The following is a 13,435-nucleotide window of genomic DNA, read 5'->3' as shown; positions in this document are numbered from 1 at the left end:
ATGATTTGAATGGTGAGATACATACCTTTTTACATTTTTTGAGAGATGTACAAGGTCCTTGGATATAGTGGGGAATTATAGAATAGAATAATCTTATTCTGCTTACCACTGATGATCAAACTGGTTCTTTACTGGTCAAGTAAGCCAAATAAGACTTTCAAACAATAGACAACGTACATATCAAAGTGTTAAAAGCAGAAAAAGTTAATCATTTTCCTACAGATGAATCATATTGCAGATATCCATCTTCTACTACTTCCCTCAACCAGAAGAGGAAGAGTAGATCTTTAAATTTCCTGAAAGAAGGCCAAATAGTGCTATGACTTAATCAGATCAGTAATTTAGGGTGGTTATCAATTGAACAACAGATGGACTTGTCCTCTGAAGATGATGCTTACCCCTCTCCAGAAACTTTTGAAACAGAGGAATGACAAGAGACTCCTACCAGTTTGGGACTTGGTCTAAATCAAACTTTTCCAACCTGGTATTCTATAGATATGATGAGACTGCATGTCCCAGAATTCCCTGCTAATCTGGTTTAAAGGAATGTTGGTTGGAATTTCTGGGAGTTACACATCTAGAACATGGCAAGAATTTGTGAAAACTGATCTAGATAAACTTTTGTTATTCAGACTGCTTATGCAATTCTACCCTCTTCCCAAGAGAGGAAAGTGAGCACTTCCATGAACCATTCCAAGAAGATATCTAGAAAATTAACAGCTGCCATGTTGATTTAGTATAGGTAATAGTTTTGTCTCTTTTTAGAATCCTAGCAATCCTTGAAGCTGCAACATCTAGTGATATTCTCCCCTCCCCATATGCTAATATGTAAGGTCAAGATACCACTGACTGATAGTCAAATAGTGAATCCTAGCAAATATGGAGGAGAGTGTTATTAGTGATTACAATTGCTGGGAAAAAACAGCAGGAAATACCTTATTTCACTCAATGTGTTTGCAGATTTCTCATTGGCATTTTTAAATTTTTTCCCCATGTTATTGTTATATATATTTTAAAAGAATATAAGAAACAGATGATACAAATAAATCAATTAATACTGCAAATTATACAAAGAACTCTAAAAGTCAAATTTTAGATGTGGCACAATTCCATATATACGATTGTATTTCAAGAATGGTTTTCAATTAGAATTAAATTCTATTTCAAACTTTCTTTTTAAATACACACTACTCTAAACATTGAGGCATACTCCCATAAGCATATTTTTATTAGACAGTATCAGAAACAGGTTATTGAACTAGATGACATACTAGTCTGATCCAATGGCTTCTACTGTTTTTAAAATGGCCTGTTCAAATCAAGTGAAGGCTGATTAATATCTTCAATCTGAATTGGAAAATCAATCCAATCCAATTCAATTCAAATTTCAAATCAAATAGTCAAACTGGGGTCAATTTGTTTTAGAGAAAGTCATTTCTTCACATGCATCTAATTAAAGTATCCAATTCAACTCAATGTTTGAAATCAATCTTGATTCTCCAGACCAAATATTCTCATCACTCTATTTTTAACCACTACTGAGTAGAGACTTTTGGATCTACCTTTCTATAGTCATGTTCCTTAGACCAGGGTTCCTCAACCCTGGCAACCTTAAGACGGGTGGACTTCAACTTCCAGAATTCCTTGCTGGCTGAGGAATTCTGGAAGTTGAAATCCACCCATCTTAAAGTTGACACGGTTGAGGAACCCTGCCTTAGACGCACAGCTGGACTATACAGCTATTAGGAACAAGACAAACTTTTCTTCACTCTTGATTTAAAGCCAAGAAAAAAACTTCAGCTGCTCCCTAACTTTGCAACTAGTTACAACCAGAAGAATCATGAATCATTTTCACTCCCCTGTCCCTTGAGTCTTGGAAAACCAGCACAGGAGCTAACTAGTGCTACTGCAGAATTCTATCTATCTATCCATCTGCCCAGAAAATGTATAGACAATCAAGTTATTATTCTTTGTATAAAAATGGCCAACACTGCTCCATCATGATATTATTTCAACCAATAAATATCCAGTGCCAATTCCAGAATTTTATATACCCTCAGTGAGCTCCCCTAACCTGGAGGAGGTGACATGTAAATGGGGAATTGTCTTAGTCAGCATCCTATCATCTTAAAGACTCTATTCAAGTGTAGAGTCTCAAGTCCTACTAGTGGATTTAAGCTAACCTCACTATTGTTTGGAGCTAGGCCAGGTCTAGAAACACGTCAAATATAATATCTAGCAATAAACCAATTGACATAATAATTAGTGAGATAGACAGCTAAGCAATGCTCTGCTCAGACAGTGGATGATATGTGTGAAGCAGTCTCACTATCATTTGAAGAGACAGCTGTGTTAGCCTGTTGAAACAAATACTCTTATGACGCTTTCAAAGAGCCTGGGGTGCAATATGGCTAGTATTCTTTGCAGAAAGATTTGCAGCACCTTAATCATTCTGACATTCTCCCTTAGGTTAAAAAAATGACTTTTAGTGTCTTCATAGCCATGGCCATATAATTCTGTTCGCAATAATATGAAAGTGGTTTGCCACTGCCTTCTTTGGGGATATTTTTTCTACAACCCTGTCTAGTCTACAGACCAAGGATTTCACAGCAGTCTCATTCTAACTGGTTTTATAAAAGCAAACCCAAGTTCACAGACTAAATGAAAAGTCTGTGGTTAAAATGCTAAAATGTTTTGTTAAGCAGCATGCCTTCCCCTTCCCATCATGTGCTGCTTTTTAATCAAGACGTGGTGTGTGTTCTTGGTGTGTGAACTCAGCCCCAGCCTTCATTATTATTTTTCAAATGTTGGGTGGGACAGCTGATTTTGTATCAGAAGTAGACTAACGGTAAGTGCAAGACAGACCAATGACCAACTTCAGCCAATGTGCAATCTGCCTGCGCAATTCACTATGCAGGGTCAAACCTGATGCTTTCTAGATCCTATGGACAATAACTCTCATCAGCTCCAGTCAGTATAAACAATGGTCAGGGACTGGAGGGTTGTAATATAAAAGCCAAGGGTGTTAGGCCCATTGTGGAGTAACCACCTAGAATGTTCAAGAATGGATGGAATAAACAAACAAACAAATAAATTCATGGACAATAGATAAACCATTTGGTGTGGTGGTTAAGGCACCGGGCTAGAAATCAGGAGACTGTGAGCTCTAGTCCTGCCTTAGGCACAAAGCCAGCTGGGAGACCTTAGGCCAGTCACTCTCTCTCAGCCCTAGGAAGAAGGCAATGGCAAACCATTTCTGAAATCTTGCCAAGAAAACTACAGGGACTAGTCCAGGCAATCACCAGGAGTCAACACTGACTCGAAGGCGCATACATACAGATACATATATACACATAACATAGCTAAATAGAATCCTCCAGTTTTAGAAGCAATATTATTTCATAAGCCACAGCTTGATCAGACCAAAGGTCCATCAAAAAATGCCTCCTTTTGCCATTTAAATATGTACATGTAACCAAGTGAGGATGCCTCTATCACAGAAAACATTTGTTTAGATCCAAACTTGCATGAATGGAGGGCTTCCACTATATGCCTCTTTTCAACTCTGTGGCAGGTCCCCCTCCAGTTGCAGCCTACCATAAATCCTATCATGTCATCCTAGGATGTTCCTAACCCTCACAAATGGCTTTTCTGGAGGGTACTGAAAAGTTAGTTTGAAGAGAAGGATAGAGAACCCAGCCACTCACCTACCTCTAGATCTATACTGTATTTAAATAAATCAACTTTTAGTTTATCCAACATGTTGCAAAGGTTTGAGACATGCCTATTCCACATGCATTATGTCAGTCATCTTTACAACAGCCTTGTAAAGTAGCACAAGGACCACGTGCAGCTAGTGCTACAAGGTGACTTGTAGAAGCCCCCCAGGGAGGCATGTTCTTTCAACTCTTTATAGGCAAGGGTTTACAGCCAAACTCCTCCAATGTTTTAGATTCAACCACCCCACCCCCAACCAGTATAGCCCATGGCAAGAGATCGGGGGTGCCTCAGGTTGCATGTCCTCATTAAAGGGAAGCCAAGCCACACTTTAGAGCAGGAAGCTTCCCTGAAACAAAGCAGCGGGTCTTCACCAAGCAGGGCGGGGGAGGGAGAAGAAGAGCCAACGTGAAACCCTCAGAGAAAGCAAATGCTCCAGGAAAATCGAATCTCAGGCTTTGACAAGGAGACGATTCAGAAGGATCCAGCATAGGCACCGTTCCCAGCTCAACTGGACGCGCCAACTTTTCTCGGGAAGCTGCTAAAGAAATAACAGAGCTCCCATCTTGCATTCTTGCAATTTTTATACACGCTCGGATCGTCTTCCTCCCCTCAAGCCTTTGAGGAGCATTGCCCAACCTCCGTGGCTCAAGACGGACGGAAACCGTCTCGGTGTGGCACGGCGTTAGCATGACACCGGCGAGCTCCAGACACAAAGCAGCGGAAGTTCAAAGGCTGCGCTCGCCCCGTTTATGGCTTCCTTAAAGCAATTCCCCCTTTTCCACCAGATTAAATCCTACCCACCGTTTAAGGCGTGACCAGGTTAAGAGGCAAGGAAGTCGGGGAAGAGGCGTGCTCCCGGGTGATCCTAGGACAACATAAAGATATACAGACATACAGCTTCTCTTCTCCAAAGTCCCAGTGAAAACGAATGTTTTAACCAAAAGTCCCAAGGAGAAAGTCTTTTCAAAAAATGAGCAAAACGAATTTGATGCACATTTCCTTTTTCGTTGTTGTTTAGATACAGCTACCAAACCCCCTCCCTCCCCAAGACACAGTCGCTCCTGCCCTGGTTTCTTCACCCGAGTGATTTGATTAAATGTATATCGTGGGATTGCATTACGCGCGGCATCCCGCATCAAGTCCGGTGAGTCCGCCGCGGAATCCTAACAAAAGAAAGTGGACCGGAATCAAGTCGCGCAGATCGTGCTCGAGCGACCGCTGGCTCTCCTCCCGGGGGGCTTCATTCTTTCAGACGGACCCCTCCAGACAAAAGCCCAGCGGAGAGCAACAATGACAACAACACCCAAACGATTTGAAACGCGACCTCCCCTGGCCGCCTTTTCAAAAAGCCCTTTGAGGTTTAAGCGGTCCATGCCCTGGGTAGGAAATTGCTTGCTTGCGATAAAAAAACCGAGACATTTTAAAACCCGGGGGCAGCCGCCCAACAGCCACCAGTTTCACCTCGGATCTCCCTTCCCTCCCCGCTTTCTCTCAGACCAGGATATTAACCAAGATCGCTTAGTCAGGCGCAGCCCGGGTTCGTCAAGAGCATTCCCGGCCACTCACAATCCAAGCAGACCGACCCCCGAAAGGTGGCCCACTCTGCCAAGCGTCCACCCGGCTGCCGCTCACCTTCCTTCTTCCCGGCTCCTGGAAGCGAGGAACGCAAGAGCCCAGCTGGAGGCGGCTTCTTCCTGCCTGCCTTCGTCTCTCTCCCTCCCCTTTCTTCTCGCCGAGCCCCGGTGCAGACCGCGCTCCAGAGCCGGGCTAAGCCGGAGAGAATGAATCGGGGGCTCGGCTAAGGCAGGCACCACAGAGGCAGAGCGCCCAGAGTTCAGGCGCCGGCCCGCGGGTCGCTCCGGGAGCTTCTCTCGCCCATCGCGCGGAAAGAACCGAAAAGAAGGGAAGGGAAGGGAGGAGAGGGGAGGGGGTGGGGCGGGGGCAGCCGGGAGAGCGGAACCAGGGCGCTTGCTTTGTGCGAAGCGAGCCCGGGAAGGCAGGCAGGCAAGGGAAACGCCTCGGGGCTAGCTCTCTCCAGACGGGCGGCTGCCGGCGGGGACACGGGGGAGATGTCCTTAACCGCCGCTGCCCCAGCCTCTTCCCGGTGCGCAGCCAAGGACCGGGCAGACAGCTCGAGAGAGGGATTGTAACTTGGAAGGGTTTCGAGAAGTGAGGTCAGCCCGCGAGGTCCACGCCCGCCTGCGGCCCAGACACCGTCCCCTTTTTCCCTCGCGCCCTGCGATCCTTTCAGCGCCTCTCCGACGTAAGGAGGATCCAGCGCTCCAGAAGGAAAGCCAGAGCGCTTCCTCCTGACGGCCGCCCCGCGGCATCAAGCGCTCGCACGTCACACGGGTTTCTCCCTCTCCCCCTCTTTCTGCCACCGCCTCCCTCGGCTGCCCGGGTTTATTTCATTTGTAAGTCCTCGTAGCCTCCCTCCCACTTTCAAAAAAAGAGAAGAAGATGGCAGCAGCAGAACCGGAAGCAGCTTTTAAGAAAGGGGGGAACCCCTCCCCCTCCTTCCTTCCTCCGTTATCCTTCTCCTCCTCCTCCTCTTCCACCCCGGCAGGAGATGGGCATCGCGCCTGCCGGGAGAGTTGAGTTGGAGTGAATGTGTGACGTAGCTGTGATCCAAGCCGAGACGTCCGCAAGCAGCGAGCCGACGCCGGGCGGTTGGTCTGTGGGCAGGCAGCTGCCGGAGAGCAGCGAAGGGCGCTCGAGACCGGTCTTTAAGGATGCGGTCGGGACGCGCGTGGAAGTTGCACTTGGACGACCCCATTCCCCTTGGGGCTGGCGGGCGGGCGGGCGGCCTTCTTTCTTGAACCCCCAGACCCCGTGAAATCCTAAAGACCACGGGTCTCCCGGCTAAAGAAATACGCCTAGGAAGTTGTGCCATGTTGCAGGCCACCTGGGCTTTACTTCCAAGTAAACCTGTCTGGCGTTGGAGCAGTAGGGTCTGCTTGCATCCAGGTCAGGTTGCAGCCATGTGGTGCCGTGGGCTTCGTTTCTCACTCCCTGTAGTGAATCAAGAGGATGGCCTTGAAGGACAGAGGGAAGATCTGCGACCAAGGCTACAGTCAGATAAAGGAGAGTTGAGCCCAGGCCAAGGAAGTGGTTTACAAAAATGCCTCAGACAGCCTCCCACCTCTTAATTCTCATGAAGATAAAAGTGGGAGGAAGGGAAGCACATTCAGACTTGCAACATTATGTAACTATAGCTGTTCTAAATAAAATAGCTTTAGGTCTGCACTGTGTCTGGTTTTATTAGTCTGGTCTACCTTATAGGCTGACTTCCCAGTCCCTCGAAAGCAGACTGAAGATAGCCTCCTACAGCTATTTTCATGATGATGGGACTTCTTGTGCTGATCATGATGCTGATCATGGTGCTGACAACATCTCCACTGCTCCTCCAGATGACAAATAGGAAAGCACAAAGAACAGTATTCAGTCGCTCGCATTTTTAGTGCCATCTTGTCCATTTTACTGGTGATTCCCCCCCCCCCCATATGAGCAGGTGCAGAAAGGGAGATACAAAGCCACCAAGATACTATCTCTTGGCTGCATTTAAAGATCTGCAAAACACTCTGGCTGAACTGCTATGGGAAGTGGGGAGAGGCTGCCTTGATCCGAGGATGAAACAGACAAGTCTCAAGTCCACATCATTAGGGAAATGGCCTGTCACAAGCCCCCCAGAGGTGCAGTATTTCTAATGGGAAATCACCTGTGCATTCTGGATGCACTGCAGCTGAACCAGAAAGAAGTGGGCTGAGCTGCGGGACAGAGGCAATGTCACTAGATTGCCCAGAGCTGAGGATTATGTATGGATTGTGTGCAGAAATGTCCTACATCCCATGCAATTAAATGCAACTTTACAAGGAGGGGAACCTGAGGTTGCCCAGATGATAAATGATGATTCCCAGTATTTCCTCACCACTAACTCAGTTGACTGGGGCCTCTGGGAGTGTGGTTCAGCAACATCTAGAAGACAACAGGTTTAGTGGTCTAATTATAATTTGTCAATAGATTCTACAACTCCTGCCTGATGATTTGTTCCAATATTACTTAATCTTCCACTCCTTTCAAAAGAATTGTTAAGGGGACAATTACTGAAAAGTAAAGAAGCTACCCTTTTCCTGTAATTCAGGGACTTCCAGATTCTTCCTACCAGGTTAAACAGCATAGGAGGAGCCATAGGTAATGAATAAAGTATTTGCTTTGCATGCAGAAAGTCTCATTTTCACCTTCTAGTCTTGCAAGGCTATTTCCATAAAATATTTACAAGAAAACTTTAATAGGAATTTAGCTTCAATTTAAAATAGAGGTTATGCCCCAATACAGGTAGTCCTCGTTTAGTGACTGCCTTGTTTACCAACTGTTCGCAGTTATGATGGTAATGAAAAAGTAACTTTGCAACCAGTCCTCACATTTATGACCTTCACAGGTCTGCAAAGGAAAGGTGAAGTAAGATCATGAAGTTTTGCTTAGCAACCACTTCGCTTAATGACTGAGTTGCTGGTTCCAATTGTGGTTGCTAAACAAACAAAAAAACAGTGGCGGAGCGGCTTAATGACGCTGAAAGTTGCTGGCCAGAAATGGTCGACACTTCAGCGGTTTGAGCCCAGCTCTGCACAGCAGAGCAAGCTCCTGTTTCCTCCCCAGCTCTTGTCAACCCAGCAGCTCGAAAACGTGTGTGAGTAGATAAATGGGTACTCTCACCCTGGTGGGAGGAAAAATGCTGGCGGCGCTTGCACGGGAGACGGGAGCAGTTGCCGGTAACGCGGAAGCCGTGCACGCCTGAAAAAGGCAGGAAGCAATGGAAACCCTGCATCCTGCGCTCGCCAGCTAGGCCCTGCTCTAGGAAGGAGGCAATGCCTTGAAAACTGCAGGGACTCGTCCAGGCAGTCGCCGCAGAATCAGTAATGATTGAGTGTGGATTAAAAAAAAAAAAGGACTACAGTACTTGTATTGTGCTGAAATCTACCTAGCTATGTCTGAGAATGTTCTTCTTTTGCAAAAAGGGCTTCTGTTTTTCCATCTTTGGGGAAGTTGTTTGATAACATATGTCAAAATTCTCTGGGTTATAATTCTGAACTGACTTGAAAGTTGGAGGTACAGAATCTGCAGCTGTTGGTGGTGTTTTTGGCTGCACATTTTTCTATAATGCTCCTGGCTACAGTTCCCAGTCTGAATAGGCCCAGTGGGAATTCTCTCAAGGAATTGGACTTCCCTTTGGATTGCAACAAGCCTGGGAAACCAGGAAGGCCACAGAATACTAGATATGTTATTAGACAATGGAAGACAAGATACTCATTTTCCCACGTACCCCATGCCAACCTTATGATTAAATAAATGCAAGACCACCAGATACCATCTATGAAAACTTTGATGAAATTATCTTCTAAAAACCTAACTATAGTTAGCAGCCAATCCCACTGAGTTCAGTGGAAGGCTTTTTGGACAACTGATCTAATATATTAGTTCAGAGACTGAATTACAAACAGCATATTATCAATATGAATAACAAACTTGCTATGGCTATGAATTTAGGCAATTCATTTTTTCTTATCCTTGGCTTCCCATCTGTGATCTAGGAATAATAATTCCCCTATTATAACCTTGTGGGGTTATTACGAGGTCTGCAATAACAGCATTCTATTATTCATGATTACATAAATGCTAACCATTATTCATAGACAAACAAAAGATACTGTATTGCTTTGCTAGGTTTAGTAGGGTGAAGGTAATTGCTCTTAGAATAGCATCTGTCCTTATAGGTTCCATCTACGCATGTGAGTTGATATTCAAATTAATCTGGACTAGATCAGATGGTATCAGCACAATCTTATGTATATCAATGAATTTATTGAGATTACTCTCAGAAAGGGTGGGCAAAATTGCAGCTGCATGTACTCCTATTCTGTGTATTAATCCAGACTCTGACATTCCATTTATTTCAACAGGAGTTTTGAATTGTGGTTAACATTGTGAGTGGCAAAGAATGAAAAATAGGAAGCCATTTTGTATCAGTGAGAACCATACAGGATTATTTTATTGCTTTATTTTAGACTTCAAATACCTTATAACTCACACTAAACCTTCAGGCTAAAATAGAATTAAAACATAAATAAAGCAACTGTTCCTGAGTTTGCAAAAACTGAAGCCATCACAACAACCAAGTATCAAATATTATAAAATGCATGTTTCCCCTCCCTTCCCCACATTTTTAGTATTATTTATTAAGCCACAGCTGCATCAGTTCCAGATGTCTCTGTACCTCTCTATGACTACTGCTTTTGAACTACTACAAGAATTCACATTTCCATATTTATAATGACAGAGTTTAAGAGTCCGTACCTGAAACAGTTATAATTCTTAGAAATGCTGTATGAAATAGCTATCAAAGTTGGAAATGTGCTATATGTCTTTATCAGTTGTTTTACAGATTTAAATTCTGTGAATGGATTTCTGATTCAGAATGTTATCAGCATGCAGTATAGTTTCTTGAAATGGGATGATTATTTTCAAAACTGCCTTAACAAAAATTCCTTCCTTTCTCATTTTAAGGCTGAAATTCCCATCCATAATTATGTAGCAGTAAATCCCTTTGAACTCAGTATACACAGAATAGGACTGTATCTGTGCAGTTTGCCTAAACGAAATGTGCTCTCTTCATGCTCAGAATAGATGCTTCTGTAGTATCTACTGTTAACTATTAACTCTTCAGTAAGAGATATTCCCAAAGGGGCAGCCATATAAATCTCAGCAACAAGCAAAAACACTAAAGCATTATGGTATGATTTCATGATCTTCATTGACCTGATGAAATGGGTTCTAAAGCTGATTCCACTATGGCTGTGTTGGTTGGCACTGATAGCATTTGGAGACATCTAGAGGACACCACACTGGAGAAGGTTATTTTAAGTTGAAAGAAGGTGTCTTTGGTGTCTCTATATGGATGTCATAGATGGTAGGACTCCCAATTTGGTTCTGAAGATAATGGATGATGCCAAGTGGGGGCAGGAAGGTCCTCTTTCCAACCAGTGTTTAGAAGTTTTCTGCTACCTTGAAAAGTGTTCTATTATTAAATTTTCTCCTTGTGAGCTCCCATTTCTCTAGTCCAGACTGCATATTTTTATATAGCCAGTCTGGCTTCCTTTTCTGTAGATTATATTTTCCCATCATGTGCTTTGAGGAAGGGAGAGTAGTGATCTGGAATGCTCCATTGATTTCAATGGAAGTGTTTTTAATTAACCACGTGGCTTATAAGTCATTCTAGGTAAAATAACAGAAACTCTGGACTTCATAGTCCCAGCACAAATTAAGAGCAGATGGTTGGGGATGTCTGCTCTATCCTATTATCAGAAAAACAGAATAAGCCTTAACAGTGTGAGCATAGAATCTGGGTTTTGAATTTCACTTGCCTCCTGTCATACTTTCAGCTTGATTCAATGGATCAGAGATTCAATGCCAGAGAGAGTTCCTTATATTTCTTACTTTGAGTCTCATTGCTTTGTGATAGGTGGGATTTGGGACAAAGCTGAGGCTGGTTACTAGTTCCCAATTTTTTATTTGTGTGCAACTTTTTTGAAAGAGAACTGAATCACAAAAACGAATTTATAACATTCTACACTTAAAACTAAATTTAAAAGTGCCACTTATCACACATCTTAGTCATCAGGGTAGTCTGTCCTTCAAGACTGTTTCAACATTGTAGATTTATTCTTAACATCAGAAGTTGTTAAGAAACTGCAGATGGTGTACAATAATGGAGCCCACTCCATCATCTGGGAATCTGTGCAATAACTTACTCCCCATCTTAGCCCCAATCTTATATTTTCCTGTTCATCTTCCTGTCTATTAAAAAGAACAAACCAGGAGAACCAACCTCTAATTAGATCCTCAGGACTCCCACTGTTATTCTATGAGCCATTGTACCCAATAATACAATCCCAATACGCTAGTGGGGATTCTGGAAGAAACAGAGAACAGGACATGGGCAGGGAAATAGCTGCCTTTTCAAGAGGGAGCAACCATGAGCAATAAAAAAAGAAACATCTATAAGCAAAAAATGCTTCCCCATTTTCACCACCTAGTCCCCTTTATTTATTTCTCCTGAAAGTGCCAGAAGCTGATATGTCAGCGAGTCATCAGGAAGGAGGAAATCATAGAAAAATCCAGTTTCATTCTCATTATTAGAGTCCAGACTCTCTTGATAACTTCCTTGTGCATTGGCAGACGCAGCAGAAGGCCTGTCCTCCAATACTACCCTGCAGCTGGAAGAGCTGCATCACAGCAGCAGTGTGTGTGCCTGGTTTATAGATTAGGTCAAAGGTTCAACCCCTGGGTTTCCAAGTTAATAGGTAGGTGACTGAAGATGCCTCTGCTTGAAAGTCTAGAAAGCCACTGCTGGTTTTAGCAAGCAGATTGTGCTAGCTGGAATCTCACTATAAAGCAACTTCTCATTTTCTAATTCCTGTTTTAGAAATAGTGTTCTGTTCAACCTGCATTTTCATATTTAGACTGCAATAGCAACAGTACTAATAACAATATTTCCTAGAACCAATTGGAAAAGACTATGCATTGACTTGAGGCTATCTGTAGCTGCTTTTTCTCTTGTAAAGTTGAAGTCCACACATCTTCAAGCTAGCAAGGTTGAGAAATGCTGGGCTGGCCTCTACTTACTGTAAATGCAACCAATGAAGAGGAACCCATCACCATTCTGAGCAATTGCTCCCCCTATCAAACTGCCCTCACACTTACGAAGTTATTTCTAACAATAAATCGGAAGTAGCATTCCTGCAACTTATATTCATTATTCCATCTCCAGCATTTTGGAATGAGAGGGTATACATCCCTAGCTTCTCCTATGTGTGACATCTTTCAGGTATTTGAAGAGTGCTATCATATCCTCCCAGCTGTCCCTTCTCAAGACTACACATATCCAGCTCCTTCAGTCTTTCTTCATAGGGCTCAGTTTGGTCCCCTGATGTTCACAATGCCCTTCTCTGAAACTGTTCCTGTCACTTTCTTAAAGAGTGGAGGCCAGAACTGGATACCTGTTCACAACAGAATAAAGCGATACAATTACTTCCCTTTGGAAATTATACTTCTGTGATTGCCACCTAACAAAAGGGCATGTTTACAATGAATACCAAGTTGAGTTCAATGCCTGGTGACTCTATGAACACAACCACACAGCTTTCTTGACAGAACAGAACTGTATTGCCATTGCCTTTTCCTGGTGTGCATTTTTGACTTCCTAATCTAGCCTGCAGCCCTTGAATTCCCTGGTGGTCTCCCATCTATGTACTAATTAGGCGTGCCCTGCTTAGCTTTGTTAAGGAAATCAGCAGCACTTGAAGACAGGGCAAAAGGCAATGATATTTTATTTTAAATTCCAGAATTGGGGGAAACATAGTACAGATCTCTCTCTCTCTCTCTCTCCCCCTCTCCCTCTCTCCTTGTTATACCTTTTTTTTTTTTTTGCAGTATCTTGATACAGACTTTTAATACATGTTTTTCTTCACTGAAGTCAATAGGAACATTCCAAAGGAGATTATAGAAATAATGGCAGAGGGAACATTCTGATGAAATGTAGTGATCAGAGGTTCAGCTGTTATGAGCAATTAAAAACAGTGCAAGGCTCACCGTACTTACTGAGATATAGGCACTTAACAAAGCCTTGAGGAGCGTAAATAGGAAAAATTTTAAATGAAGC

The 13,435-nt window shown here is 43.4% G+C and overlaps 1 protein-coding gene across 1 annotated transcript in view; it reads right to left on the bottom strand.

Annotated features, from left to right (window-relative positions):
- SRC (SRC proto-oncogene, non-receptor tyrosine kinase) overlaps positions 1 to 6,166 on the bottom strand; it is a 99,857-nt gene extending 93,691 nt beyond the window's left edge. Inside the window, exon 1 of the mRNA XM_088153488.1 lies at positions 5,353 to 6,166. The gene's annotated coding sequence lies outside the window, so the exon portion shown is untranslated. The remainder of the gene's footprint in view (positions 1 to 5,352) is intronic.
- Between the last annotated feature and the right edge of the window lie 7,269 nt (positions 6,167 to 13,435).

This window comes from Python bivittatus, unplaced genomic scaffold (genome assembly GCF_059951505.1).
Source record: "Python bivittatus isolate LINGU-HERP-01145 unplaced genomic scaffold, Pbiv_v1 ctg000700_np1212, whole genome shotgun sequence".
Lineage (NCBI taxonomy): Eukaryota > Metazoa > Chordata > Lepidosauria > Squamata > Pythonidae > Python > Python bivittatus.
Note: the sequence above shows the minus strand (reverse complement) of the source record. Positions and strands in the feature narration are given on the sequence as shown.